The sequence below is a fragment of the Canis lupus genome, chromosome 1, assembly GCF_048164855.1.
Source record: "Canis lupus baileyi chromosome 1, mCanLup2.hap1, whole genome shotgun sequence".
NCBI lineage: Eukaryota > Metazoa > Chordata > Mammalia > Carnivora > Canidae > Canis > Canis lupus.
Window position 1 is genome coordinate 116,977,251 of NC_132838.1, and position 14,727 is coordinate 116,991,977.

The 14,727-nt window shown below is 38.0% G+C and overlaps 1 protein-coding gene across 14 annotated transcripts in view; it reads left to right on the forward strand.

Moving 5' to 3' along the window:
• The window catches only part of ZNF565 (zinc finger protein 565), a 36,095-nt gene that overhangs the window by 1,562 nt on the left and 19,806 nt on the right, over nt 1–14,727 (forward strand). For 6 of the 14 annotated variants that reach the window (XM_072768617.1, XM_072768536.1, XM_072768466.1 and 3 more), the window contains exons 2-4: nt 6,052–6,175; nt 10,966–11,154; nt 13,564–13,651. The gene's annotated coding sequence lies outside the window, so the exon portion shown is untranslated. Of the gene's footprint in view, nt 1–6,051; nt 6,176–10,965; nt 11,155–11,504; nt 11,637–13,563; nt 13,652–14,727 lie in introns of those variants that run through there. The other 8 variants (XM_072768911.1, XM_072768883.1, XM_072768852.1 and 5 more) reach the window with 3 other exon arrangements.

The window sequence follows — 14,727 nt, forward strand, 5'->3', positions numbered from 1 at the left end:
TGCCTTAGTTTTTCTTCTTTCCTTGAGACCATTCTTGTTTTTCACGATGTGCTTTTCTTTTCCTGAAACTTCTTGCCTAACTTCTCCTCACCCAAAGTGACCTGGTCTCCAGTATTTGCCATTGGAGTAAATTATTGAGAGCCCTGGAGGTAAACTAAAAGTCCATATGCCCCAGCTTCCTGCACACCTAGTGTTCATCAAAAAATTTTTGGGGAGGATCTCTGAGTGGCTCAATGGTTTAGCGCCTGCCTTCGGCCCAGGGCATGATCCTGGAGTTCCGGATCGAGTCCCACAACAGGCTCCCTGCATGGAGCCTGCTTCTTCCTCTGTCTGTGTCTCTGCCCCTCTCTCTATGTCTCTCACAAATAAATAAATAAAACCTTTTAAAACATTTTTTTAACTTCATTTTGAATTACTTTTAGACTTAAAATTCTTGCAAAAACAGAATTCTCATATACTTTTTTTTAAGATTTTATTTTTAAGTAATCTCCACACCCAGCAAAACCACAAACCTAGAATCAAGAGTTGTACACTCCACCAACTGAGCCAGCCAGATGCCCCAGAATTCCCATATACTCAACCTGCCTCCCCATATGTTACCATTTCACATAATCACAGTACATGATCAAAACCAGGAGATTAATATTGATACACTACTACTAACAGTCTCACACTTTATTCAAATTTCATCAATGTCCCTTAGTGTCCTTTTTCTGCACAAGGATCCAATCCAGGATCATGTGTTATGGTTAGTTAGTAGGTCTTCTTAGTCTTCTTTGATCTGGCACAGTTCCTGGGTCTTTGTCTTACTTGACCTTCACACTTTTAAAGGGTACTGGCCATTTGTTTTGTAAATTGTGCAGTGTAGAATGTTCCCCAATTTGAAGTTGTCTGATGCTTCCTTGTGACTAAATTAAGAGTATGCTTTTGGGACAAGAATACCCCAATAGTAATGTGTTCTTAGTGCATCATATCAGGAGATCCAAGAGGTCAATTTGCCTCATTATTAGCAGTCTCTGTCCCATTTCTCCACTGCAAAGTCACCATTTTTCCCATTGTAATTAATATGTGTCTTGTGGAGAAATAACTGTAAGCCTCTCATGTTAACTTCCACCTGCAAATCTGGTATCAAATTCATTGATAATTTTTGCCTGAAAATGTTATTACCAGCTATTTGCCAAATGGTCATTTTGAAATTTCCATCCTTCTATGTTTATTAAATAGGATCTACTGTTAGAAGATTTTCCTTCTCCCCCACTCATTTATTTACTAAGTTACTTATGTATGTATAAATTGGATTTTCTTTTTAGTTTTGTAGGTTACAATTCATTACTGTCACTATTTTATTGCTCAGATTACCCCGGATTTGGCCATTGGGAGCTCCTTTAAGTCGACTCCTGTATGCTTTCAGTGTGTCCCCTTTATTATTATTTTTTCTAGTACTGCCATATTTTCTGGCACAAGGAGATGTTCCAAGCTGATATTATACTTTTACTACCCAGAACTGAATTTACCACTTGGTGTCGAGGCAAAAGACAAAACCAGCCAAAGAATAGAAAAAGGAAGAATGTTTCTTGTACTAAATAAAGGAGAGCACCAGGGATCTTCCCTAAAACAGTGTCTCCCTGAACAACAGAATTGGGGAAGTTTTAGGCACAGGGTGCATATATATAAACAAAGGGGCTTGTACAATGGGGAATACAGCATGGAACTGGGGCAGAAGTCATCTTAAAATGACTGAGTCGGGGTCAAAGTAATGAGGGCTGGCAAAGGACAGCATCATCAGTTGTCTGGCTCCAACTGGTCTAGTATCTGAGTGCTCAAAGGGGTTTAGAGCCTGCAAATATAATTCAAGAATGTACATCAGAAAAAAAAAAAAAAAAGAATGTACATCAGTCTTCACTTTTGAATCAGCACTGTGGGTTTTACTGCTGATTTGTCGTCCATAGTATGTTAGGTTCTCTCCTGGCGTGATAGCGGCCGTTTGTTCTTACATTCTTTCATAAGATGGCCAGAGGCCTAAAATGACTTTTCTTATATCAGGAAAGCTATGTCTGTCTGTTTTGTTTTGTTTTGTTTTGTTTTGTTTTCCCCAAAGACCCCTAACTCTTTCTACTTACACTTTCCCAGCCCCAGTTCTGGAACATGTACATTTCCCAAGGAACACTGGCTCCTTTTAGTAGAAAATGGTATTTTGGGGCACCTGGGTGGCTCAGTTGGTTAAGTGTATGCCTTCAACTCTGGTCAGATCCCAGGGTCCTGGGATGGAATCCCACGTCAGGCTCCCTGCTTGGGAGGGAGTCTGCTTCTCCTTCTCCCTTTCCTTCTTCCTCTGCCTCTCCCCTTTGCTTGTGCTTGTGCTCTCTCTCTGTCAAATAAATAAATAAAATCTTAAAAAAACAAAAGAAAATTATATTTAGAAACCATAATTAGATATACTGAATTGCTTCTAGGTACTCTCAGCTATGAAATATATATGTATCTATACATACATACACCGTTTCATAAGATATCTCTAATTACAATTTAACACTAGGGGGTTTATTCCAGCCTTTTCTGCTTCCTTTTTTCGTAACTCTTTTTTCTGAAAATGAAAAAGTTGACTCTTGGGGTACATGTGTGGCTAAGCGTCTGCCTTGGCTTGGGTCATGGTCCCAGTGTCCTGGGATCTGGCTACAATGGGCTCCCTGCTCAGTGGAGAGCCTGCTTCTCCCTCTCCATCTGCCCTTCCCTGCTCCTCATGCTCTCCCTCAAATAAATAAATAAAATCCTTAAAAAATTTTTTTGACTTTTATTAACCACAATGTATTTATTTATCTATTTGTTCAGTCTTAAGTAGAAAGTAGTTTAAGAATTGCTAACCTAGGGAACTTGGGTGGCTCAGTGGTTGAGTGTTTGCCTTTGGCTCAGGTCATGATCCCAGGGTCCCAAGATGGAGTCCCACATTGGGCTCCCCTCTGGGTGGAGAATGAGGTAACTGGGTGATAGGCATTAAGGGGGGCACTTGATGTAATGAGCACTGGGTGTTAAATGCAACTGCTGAATCACTAAACTCTACCTCTGAAACTAATAATAGACTATTTAATTGATTGATTTTAAATTTTAAAAAATTAAAAAATAATAAATTTTTAACAATTGCCAACCCATACTTCCATACCTTATACAGTTATTTTTATTTTTTGTCCTACTGCATATAGTGAAAATTTGCCCTATATCCTCCTATATGATAATGTTACTCATTTGTAATGTAGGTAGGTTCATTTGTGTCTGTTTGTATTTTATTTTGGATTTACACACACAAATATATCCTGTTTGATTTTAATTATTTTCGAATACAGGAAACGTTACCATTGTTCTAAAAGCCTTATTTTTTTTTTTTTAAGATTTATTTATTTATTTGAGAAAGAGAGAGCGCACACAGGCAGTGGGGTGGGAGGGGCAGAAGGAGAGGGAGAAAGAAAACCAAGCCGGCTCCATGCTGAGCCAGAACCCTACTCAGGACAGGGCTTGATATCATGACCCTGAGATTATCAGCTGAGCCAAAACCAAGAGTCAGATGCTTAACTGACCATCACCACCATCCATCTCCAAAACTTTTTTCATCTTCCAAAACTAAAACTCTGCTTCCATTAAACAATAACTCCCCATTCCCTGTCCCTCTAGCCCCTGGAAACCATTCTGCTTTCTGTCTCTATGAATTAGAGTATTCTAAATACCTCATATAAGTGGAATCATACAGTATTTGTCCTTTTGTGACTGGCTTATTTCCCTTAGCATAATGTGTTCATGATTCATCCATGTTGCAGCACGTGTCAGAATTTCCTTTTCCTTTTTAAGACTGAATAACAAATATTCCATTGTACATATATACCACATTTTATTTATCATTAGTCAGTCTATCACTGGATGTCTGGGTTGCTTCCACCTTTTGGCTATTGTGAATAATAGTGGTAGGAACATTATTTAACAAATAACTGTTCAAGTTCTGCTTTCTCTTCTTGGGGGTATATACCCAGAAGTGGAATTGCTGGGTCACATAGTAATTCTGTGTTTAATTTTTTGAGGAATCACTATACCATTTTCCACAGATGCTAAACCATTTTACATTCCCAACAGCAAAGCACGAAGTTTCCAATTTCTCTACATCCTTGCCTATACATGTTATACATATATATGCATGCATATATATTTATATTTTTAAGATGTTTATTATAGCTATCCTAATGAGTGTAAAGTGGTATCTCATTGTGAATTTTTTTAAGTTTATTTTTTTAGTAATCTCTGCACCCCACATGGGGCTCTCAAACTCACAACCCTAAGATCAAGAGTTACATGCTCTGCCAACTGAGCCAGCTAGGCGCCCCTCATTGTGGTTTTGATGTGTATTTCCCTAATGATTAGTGATGTTGGGGATCTTTTTAGGTACTTGTTGGCCATCTGAATATCTTTGGAGAAATGTCCTTTGCCCATTTTTTAATTGGGTTGTTTTTTTGTTGCTGAGTTGTAAAAGTTTTCTATATATTGTATCAATCTCTTATTTAGATACATGATTTACAAATATTTGTTCCTGGTCCATGGATTGTCTCTTTACTCTGTTGGTAGTGATGCACAAGTTTTTTAATTTTGATAAAGTCCACAACATATCTATTTTTTTTGTTGCCTTTCTCTTTTTGTCATATTCAAGAAATTATTAGATCAATTAATTAAATCTAATATTGTGAAAAATTTCCCCTATGGTTTCTTCTAAGAGTTTTTTTTTTTTTTAGATTTTATTTATTTATTGACACACAGAGCGAGGCGGAGACACAGGCAGAGGGAGAAGCAGGCTCCATACAGGGAACCCGATATGGGACTCGATCCCGGGTCTCCAGGATCCACCCCAGGCTGCAGGCGGCACCAAACCACTGCGCCACCAGGGCTGCCCTCTTCTAAGAGTTTTATACTTTTAGTTTTTATATTTGGATTTGTGATATGTTTTGAGTTAATTTTTGTATATGGTATTAGGTGGGGGTTCATCTTCATTCTTTTGCATATGGATATCCAGTTTTCCCAGTGTTATTTGTTAAAAAGAGTGCCCTTTTCCTCTTTGAGTGGTCTTTTCTATTCCTGTTGAAAATTATTTGACCACATATGTGAGGGTTTCCATCCTATATTATCTAGACCAATAGGTCTAGATATCTGACTTCATGGCAGTACCACAAAATTTTGATTACTGTAGCTTTATAATAAGTTTTGAAATCAGTCTTCTTTGTTCTAATAGTGTTCAATGTTCCAGCTCTGTTCTTTTCCAAGACTGTTCCTTCTATTCTATGTGTATTTTAGGATGAATATTTCTGTTTCTACAAAAACATTGGGTTTCAATAAGGATTGCATTCAGTCTGTATATCATTTATGCAGACTGGAAGTCTGAGATCAGGGTGTCAGCACGATCAGTTTCTAGTTAGATCTCTCTTCCTGGCTTGCAGATGCCTGCATTCTTGCTGTATCTTCACAGGAAAAGAGAGAGAGAGAGAGAGAGAAGGCAAACATCAGTCTCATTTTTTGGGGATACTAATAGTACTGTTATTAGGGCCCCACCCTTACAACTGCATTTAACCGTAATTACTCATACAATGGTCCTGTCTTCAAATACAGTGACATTAGGGATCCCTGGGTGGCGCAGTGGTTTGGCGCCTGCCTTTGGCCCAGGGCATGATCCTGGAGACCCGGGATCGAATCCCACGTCGGGCTCCCGGTGCATGGAGCCTGCTTCTCCCTCTGCCTGTGTCTCTGCCTCTCTCTCTCTGTGACTATCATAAATAAATAAATAAAAATTAAAAAAAAAATTAAAAAAAAATACAGTGACATTAGATATTAGGTCTTCAATACAGGAGTTTGTCTTCTAATCCTTGGGTTGGGCACAAGATATCATATTATTTATTTAGGTCTTTTGTTTCAGCACTGTTTTGTAGCTTACATTGTGTAAGTCTTTTGCTTTCCTGGCTTAGTCCTAGTATTTTGTTCTTTTTGATACTACCATAAATGGAATTGTTTTCTTAATTTCCATTTCAGAATGTTCATTATTACTGTGTGGAAATGCAACTGATTTTTGTGAGTTGATTTTGTAACCTGCAACTTTGCTGAATTTGTTTACTCGGATTTGTGTGGGGGAGGAGATCTCCAGGATTTTCTACAAGTAAGATCATGTCAGTTGTCTTTTGACTTTATTTATGGTGGGTTTTTCTTTCCCGTCCAGTTCTTTTTAATGTTATGTAGTCAAATTTACCAATATTTTCTTTTATTAGTTCTGGACTTTGAAAGACTTTCTCAACCCTAGGATTAAAGAGGAATTTACCTATGTTGTTTTCTAATACCTGTATGGTCTCATCTTTTCCATTAAGATTTCTGATACATTTAGAATTTAATTTTGTATGTGGTATGAGGTATGGATTTAATTTAATTTTATTTATTTTTTTAAATCTTTTTTTGTTTGTTTTTTAATTTTTTATTTATTTATGATAGTCACAGAGAGAGAGAGAGAGAGAGGCAGAGACATAGGCAGAGGGAGAAGCAGGCTCCTTGCACCGGGAGCCTGATGTGGGATTCGATCCCGGGTCTCCAGGATCGCGCCCTGGGCCAAAGGCAGGCGCCAAACCGCTGCGCCACCCAGGGATCCCTGGATTTAATTTTATATTTTGCAAGTGGTACCCAGTTTTCCCAACACCATTTATTTAAAAAAACTTGTGATGCCATCCATCTCCATCATATACTAAACTTCCAAATATATTTGATGCTATTTTAAGGCCTTCTCTTCTGCTTCACTGGTCTGTTCATCTATTTATGCACCACTACCACACTGTTTCAAATATAGAGACTTTGTATTATATTTTAATATCTGGTACAGCCACCTCACAGAAGTCTGAATTTACAAGTCTAGGATGGAAGTTTGCTGCAGTGGAAGTGCCTAGGTGGCTCAGTCAGTTAAGCATCAGGGTTATGAGATCAAGCTCAACATTAGGCTCTGTGCTGGACATGCAGCCTGTTTAAGATTCTCTCTCTCCCTCTCCCTCTGCCCCACCCCTACGTTTGTGCTCCCTCCCTCTCTCTCTCTCTCTTAAAAAAATAGAAGTTTGTTGCAGTGACCAGATCTAATTTGATTTTGGGACATTTTGGGTTTTGGGTAGTCTTAAATTTGCTTCAAGCCGAATCCTTGTTGTGCTTTTGATAAATTATGAGAAATTTAAAAATACCGTCAGTAGTACTTGATGTTTGTGAGTAAGTCATTATAGCAGGATTTTAAATACGGTCTTGGTCCCCACCCTTAGACATCAGGACTCTGCAGATTCCATGGAATTTTATGCACAATTTTTACAGATATTTATTCATTTGATTCTTTTCTAGGAAGAAGGTTTAAGATAACATAAGATTTTCAAAGAGATTCATGACTTCTGAAAATTTAGAACCACAGGTCTAAAATCTAAGACAGTGATACCTGGTAATAGCCCTTTGAGATGTCCAAAATTTGCATCTACCAGTAAGGAAACAGAAGAGGAATGTTCGATCACCTATTACATTCATATGATGAAATGTTATCCAACTAATAAAAAATATGCTTACAAAGTATCAATCAGAACAATGAAAAGAATGTCATAAACAAAATGATAAAAAGTGCTCAAATTTGCAAAGACCCCACCCAAAAATCTTCTGTTTAGTGATTGTACAGAGAAGAAATTCACTGTGTATATGACACCATGCTTTCAGCTTTGCATATGTTGTCTTATTAATTTGAATTCTCTTGAAAATTGGTCATTCACAGAATGTTTTTGATAATGAGGCCATATCAATGCACCAGGGAATATGAGTCAACATTTTAAAGGGCTGTTAAAGAACTTTTAGTATTACTGGTTTCAGTCACACTCATTTCCTTTTTTGCCCCCATTCGTGTCATAGACATTGTCTCAATTGCTTATAATTTTCCTACTGTCAGGAAAATAAATACCAACTACAACTATGATTATAATTCTTTTTTTTTTTTTCTTAAAGATTTTATTTATTTATTCATGAGAAACACAGAGAGACAGAGACACAGGCAGAGGGAGAAGCAGGCTTCATGCAGGGAGCCCGACCGGGTCTCCAAGATCACACCCTGGGCTGCAGGCGGCGCTAAACCACTGTGCCACCGGGGCTGCCCTACGATTATTATTCTTAAATGGAAACAATATTTTATTATTTTTATTATGAAGAATATAAACTGAATGAAAAAATAGAAACTTGCTAAAAGTTCCTTCATCCAGAGATAGTCTTAGTATCTTGATGGATATATTCAAATATTTTTTTCCTTTGGGGTTTTATACAGGGGTATCACTTATATATAAATTCTGTAACCTGCCTGCCTCATTTAATAATGCATTGACAATAGTACTGTTGTATTTTATTTAAGATTTTATTTATTCATTTGAGAGAGAGAGAGAGAGACCAGGAGAGAGCACAGGTAGTGGGGAGGGCCAAAGGGAGTGGGAAGATGCAAGCAGACTTCCTGCTGAGTGCAGAGCCAGTCACGGGGCTAGATCCTAGGACACTGAGATCATGACCTGAGCCAAAGTCAGACACTTAATCAACTGAGCCACCCAGGCACCCTGGTACTACTATATTTTAAAGTAACCATATAGTATCTTATTAAGATGTAATTTTAATTTATTCATTTTATTGTCTACTAAAGAATATTTATGGGATGCCTGAGTGGCTCAGCGGTTGAGCGCCTGCCTTTGGTTCAGGGCGTGATCCTGGGTTCCCGGGTTTGAGTCCCACATTGGGCTCCTTGCATGGAGCCTGCTTCTCCCTCTGCCTGTGTTTCTGCTTCTCTCTCTCTCTGTCTCTCATGAATAAGTAAATAACATCTTAAAAAAAAAGAATATTTATATTTCTATAATTTATTTATGAGTTATTCCCAAAAGTATTTTTGTGCATACCACTTCATATATTTTTATAATGAATTTCATGGCACATTAGACATTTATTAAGAATTTGCAAAGATGCAAAATCCTAATTTAGAGCTCAGGGAAACAAAATGCTTTTTAAAAGTTACAGTCCCACATCGGGCTCCCTGCGTGGAGCCTGCTTCTCCCTCTGTCTGTGTCTCTGCCCCTCTCTCTGTGTCTATGAATAAAAAAATAAAATCTTTAAAATAAAATAAAAGTTACAGTCTTAAAAAAAAAAAGATTTTATTTATTTATTCATTAGAGACACCGAGAGAGAGAGGCAGAGGGAGAAGCAGGCTCCATGCAGGAGCCTAATGTGGGACTTGATCCTGGAACTCCAGGATCACACCCTGGGCTGAAGGCAGACGTTTAACCACTGAGCCACTCAGGCATCCCTAAAAGTTACAGTCTTGAGGGGTGCCTGAGTGGCTCAGTCAGTTAAGCATCTAACTTCAGCTCAGGTCATGATCTCAGGGTCCTGGGATCAAGCCCCGCATTGGGCTCAGAGCTCAGCTGAGAGTCCACTTATCCCTTTCCCTCTCCTTCTGCTCCTCCCCCACTCATGCTCTCTGTCTGTCTCTCTCAAATGAATAAATAAAATCCTTTTTAAAAAATAAAAATAAGGGGATCCCTGTGTGGCTCAGCGGTTTAGCACCTGCCTTTGGCCCAGGGCGCTGTCCTGGAGTCCTGGGATCGAGTCCTACGTCGGGCTCCCGGCATGGAGTCTGCTTCTCCCTCCTCCTGTGTCTCTGCCTCTCTCTCTATGTCTATCATAAATAAATAAACAAATCTTTAAAAAAAATTAAAATTAAAATTAAAAATAAGTAAATAAAATTTATAGTCTCAGGGCACTTGGCTGGCCCAGTCAGTGAAGCATATGATTCTTGACCTCAGGATTGTGAATTTGAGCCCCATGTTGGGGGTGGAGATTACATATGGGAGAAAAAAAATTTAATAAAAATTGTAGTCTCTATTTCCCTTTTTTTAGATTTTATTTATTTTTATTATTTTATTAATTTATTAATTTATTTATTAATGAGAGACACACACAGAGAGAGAGAGAGGCGCAGAGACACAGGCAGAGGGAGAAGCAGGCTCCATGCAGGGAGCCCTATGCGGGACACTATCTCGGGTCTCCAGGATCATGCCCTGTGAAGGCAGCGCTAAATCACTGAGCCCCCCCGGGCCGCCCAACCTTTTTTTTTGAGAGACAGAGAGAGAAAGAGAAAGAGAGACTTAAGCAGGGTCACAACTCTGCCATCATGACCTGAGCTGAAATCAAGAGTCAGGGATCCCTGGGTGGCGCAGCGGTTTAGCGCCTGCCTTTGGCCCAGGGCGCGATCCTGGAGACCCGGGATCAAATCCCATGTCGGGTTCCCGGTGCATGGAGCCTGCTTCTGTTTCTGCCTGTGTCTCTGCCTCTCTCTCTCTCTCTCTCTCTCTGTGACTATCATAAATAAATAAAAATTTAAAAAAATTAATCTTAGAAGACACTAAAACATACCTGGGCTCAAAACAACAACAACAACAACAACAAAAAAAAAAAAAAAAAAATCAAGAGTCAGACACTTAACCGATTGAGCCAGCCAGGTGCCCCCCTATTTACTTTTAAAGTGTAAATAATGTAATAGGTGAAACAAAACCAGTATACAAATGTTCAAAGTAAAAGATGATAAAGAGCACTATTTACCCTGATAGTATACTGTGAAGATTCATAAGGAGGAGATAACTTGTATGACCAGTGCAGTCATTGTCATGTCATGTCATATCTTTTTTTTTTTTTGTCATGTCATATCTAAGTGAAACTGATCTCATAAGAGCTCTGTGGAGGTAAATTAGCTTTCATTCTAATCATCAGAAATCCAGAATATGATCAACAGGGCAAAATGAGCTTGTAGCTATTTGGAGAACAGCGCAGAAACATAATAGACCGTCTAACAAGAATAGCTGAAAGGAAGCACCACTTATACATAGAACATGGCCCTAATGATTTTTCATTCTTTTTCAGGCAGGACTACAGCACACATGAATATAGTTACCAAATCAAGAAGTTTGCAACTATTGGAAGCTGACAAAGCAAAACCAAAAGCCATTCTGTGAAAATACAACTATTTTTAGAGTATCATAAGCTATTATTTCATGTTCAAGGGAAGATTGTGTTTTTATATTTTTAATTTTTTTAAGATTTTTTTTTAAAGTAAGTATTTTGTTTTTCATCTACTATTTGAGAATAGCTAACATTTAACAGAACCTAAAAATAATTTAAAAATTGAGGTGCCTGGGGACGCCTGGGTGGCTCAGCGGTTGAGCATCTGGCTTTGGCTCAGGGCGTGATCCCGGGTCCAGGGATTGAGTCCTGCATCAGGCTCCTTGCAGGGAGCCTGCTTCTTCCTCTGTCTATGTCTCTGCCTCTTTCTGTGTCTCTTATGAATTAAAAAAAAAAATCTTAAAACAAAAAATTGGGGGTGCCTGGCTGGCTCAGTTGGGAGAATATATGACTCTTGATTTCAGATTTTTTTTTTTTTAAAGATTTATTTATTTATTCATGATAGAGAGAGAGAGAGGCAGGCTCCATGCTGGGAGCCCGACGTGGGACTCGATCCCAGGACTCCAGGATCGCGCCCTGGGCCAAAGGCAGGCGCTAAACCACTGAGCCACCCAGGGATCCCCTGATTTCAGGTTTGTAAGTTCAAACCTCATTTTGGGCATAGAGATCACTTAAACAAAATTTAAATAATAATAATTTAAAAATTAATACACAGTTATTGAAAAAAAACATGCACTTAAGTAAAACTAAGAACATCGAAGATCACAACCCAGAGATAACCAAAGTAATCTTTAAGGATAAAACTTGCAAAAAAAAAAAAAAAAAAAAGGATAAAACTTGCGAAACACTTTTCATCTAGTTTGTCTATAATGTCTATATTAATATAACTATGTTTTACAAATAGTACCACATGATGCCCAACTGTTTTGTAACCTCTTTTTTAAGTTTAATCATATCTTAAACATTTTTGTGTTATTAACTATTACTACTAAATTTGTGAGTAATTAGAATTACTGTTTTATAGAAATTTTTCTTTTATTTAACCTTATCTGCTCTTGTCTTACTTAGAATACTAAATATCGCTTAAGAATGTATATCTCTCTCATTGTAATGATTTTTGGTTAATGTTTATACTGGAAAAATGTATGTTTATATCCATAAAATTCAACACAACATTTAAAATATAACATATAGGATAAGTTTCAAGTTACATCAGAAATACAATTAATAGGGCAGCCCAGGTGGCTCAGTGGTTTAGCGCCGTCTTCAGCCCAGGGGGTGACCCTGGAGACCTGGGATCAAGTTCCAGGTCGGGCTCCCTGCATGGAGCCTGCTCCTCCCTCTGCCTGTGTCCCTGCCTCTCTCTATGTCTCTCGTGAATAAATAAATAAAATCTTAAAAAAAAAAGAAATACAATTAATAAAACATCAATCATGTAAATATTTTGACAGGTACATAGATTGGTGTGTTAACAAAAGGGATATGCAGGTGTTCACGGTACTCAAGACAAGTAGTTGTTAATAACTGGTGATAAAATGATGTTTTAAGAAATTTTCAACCTAATACAATAGTTTATTATATGTAGGTATTTTGTTGTATTTAATTATGTTTTAGGAAATTATTTGTGGGCTTTGTATTAAAATGTGATGCATTATATTTTTCACATTTTAAATAATGGGGAAAAAGGCTCTGGCTAGAGTTTTTACACAGAATGATGGCTTTTTTTGGGAATAGATTACTAATATTAAGGTGGAAGTATCTGTGTATGTCTAGTTCTCATGACCTGGCAACTTCTCCCAGTCCCTGTGTGATGTGGGACCCCTGGCCTCTACCTCCCTACATGGAGCCTGCTTCTCCCTCTGCCTGTGTCTCTGCCTCTCTCTCTGTATCTCTCATGAATAAATAAGTAAATAATTTAAAAAAATAAAATAGGAACTGTACAAAGATTTGATGTTAGAAATCTAGAGAAGCGTGATTTTGCTAGGTCAAGATCAACATGTCCCATAATTTATAATCTGCGTTTTGGGGGGCCTTTTGTTTCACATCACGTGTTTGTGAAAAATCCTTTTTAGGTCTATAGAGTTGGAATTGAACCAGTTCTGACTCTGTTATTTCTGAAGCTTCCTCTGACTTTTTAAAAACTTGTTCTTGGGCAGCCCCGGTGGCACAGCGGTTTAGCGCTGCCTGCAGCCGGGGGTGGGATCCTGGAGACCCGGGATCGAGTCCCACGTCGGCTCCCTGCATGGAGCCTGCTTCTGTCTCTGCCTGTGTCTCTGCCTCTCTCTCTCTCTCTCTCTGAATAAATAAATAAATCTTTTAAAAAATAAAAAAAATAAAAACTTGTTCTTTCTGGGCAGCCCGAGTGGCTCAGCAGTTTAGCGCTGCCTTCAGCCCAGGGCGTGATCCTGGAGTCCTGAGATAGAGTCCCACATTAAATCTTTGTACAGTTCCTTTATCTTATTTTTTTATTATCCAGGAAAACTGGATAATGGTGAAACAGTAGTAATTCAATGAATGTCTACCATATTGGCTAAGACCCATTTCTTTTTCTATGTTTAGGAAGTTGTATCTGTAAATTAAGTGTGATTTCTTTTTTGGAGCAAGGAGGATATCCTGGATTGAGGGTTGACAAGAGGTCTGTGCACAGGTGAGTGAGGAAACCAAGGAAAATGGAACATTTTAATGAGAAAGCTCACTTTTTTTCTGTGGGAAGTCAGGAGCTTTAAGTTATTGTTTGAGAACAAGCCTCTCAAAGGCTCTAGAACTAATGGAGGAAATCAAACTCCTTCAGTGTATAAGTTCCCAAAAGGAACTCACTATCACTCATGAATCACTCCATTCATATTTCCTTTTATAATTCACCCCCTAATTCAGAAGATATAAATTCTGTTATTTATGATTATAAACCATATGCTTAGGGGGAAACTTGAAAATAGAGAAAAAACAAAGATTCTTTCCATAGATATACACCTAGCGACAAATGTTGAAAATGTAATTGAAAATCCTTTCGGTTTGTCTTATGTGCATACACACACTATATGTATAGAACATATGTATGTTTTTCGTATAAAAATAGGATTGCACTATACATACAGTTTCATCAGCTATCTTATTTAATATTTTAGCATCAACAAATATGTGCGTTGTTCATTTTGTGGCAACAGTATTTCCATTGTGTGCATATACTGTAATTTATTTAACCAAACCTGCATTTATTTATTTATTTGTTTGTTTGTTTCTTTGTTTGTTTTTAACCAATCCTGCTTCTAAATTCTCTGTTTCCAGTGTCAACAGTGTGTCCATCACATAGCCCCCACACATTTTTTGGATAGTCTGAACTATGGGAATTACTTCATCAAAGGACATACCTACTTTAATTTCTGCTAGCATTGCCTTGTTGCAAGTTTAAAAAGCTACAGCCCACTGTGTGTGTGTGTGTGTAAGTGTGTGTGTGTGATGTGTAATGGTAATCTCAAGTACTAATCTAAAACAGAACTCATAATTGATTTATTCAAACCTGCTTACAGTTCTTTGTGTTAAAAAATGACAACTACATGCTTCTAGTTAAGCCAGACAGCTTAGTGTCATCATGGCTTCTTCTTGTTTTTCTTTGCTTTTATACCTAAAATCAGCAAATCTTGTCAGCTCTACCATCAAAGAATATTGAATCTGGTCAGTTCTCATCACCTCCCCCATCACCACCCTAGTGCGAGCCACCCTCAC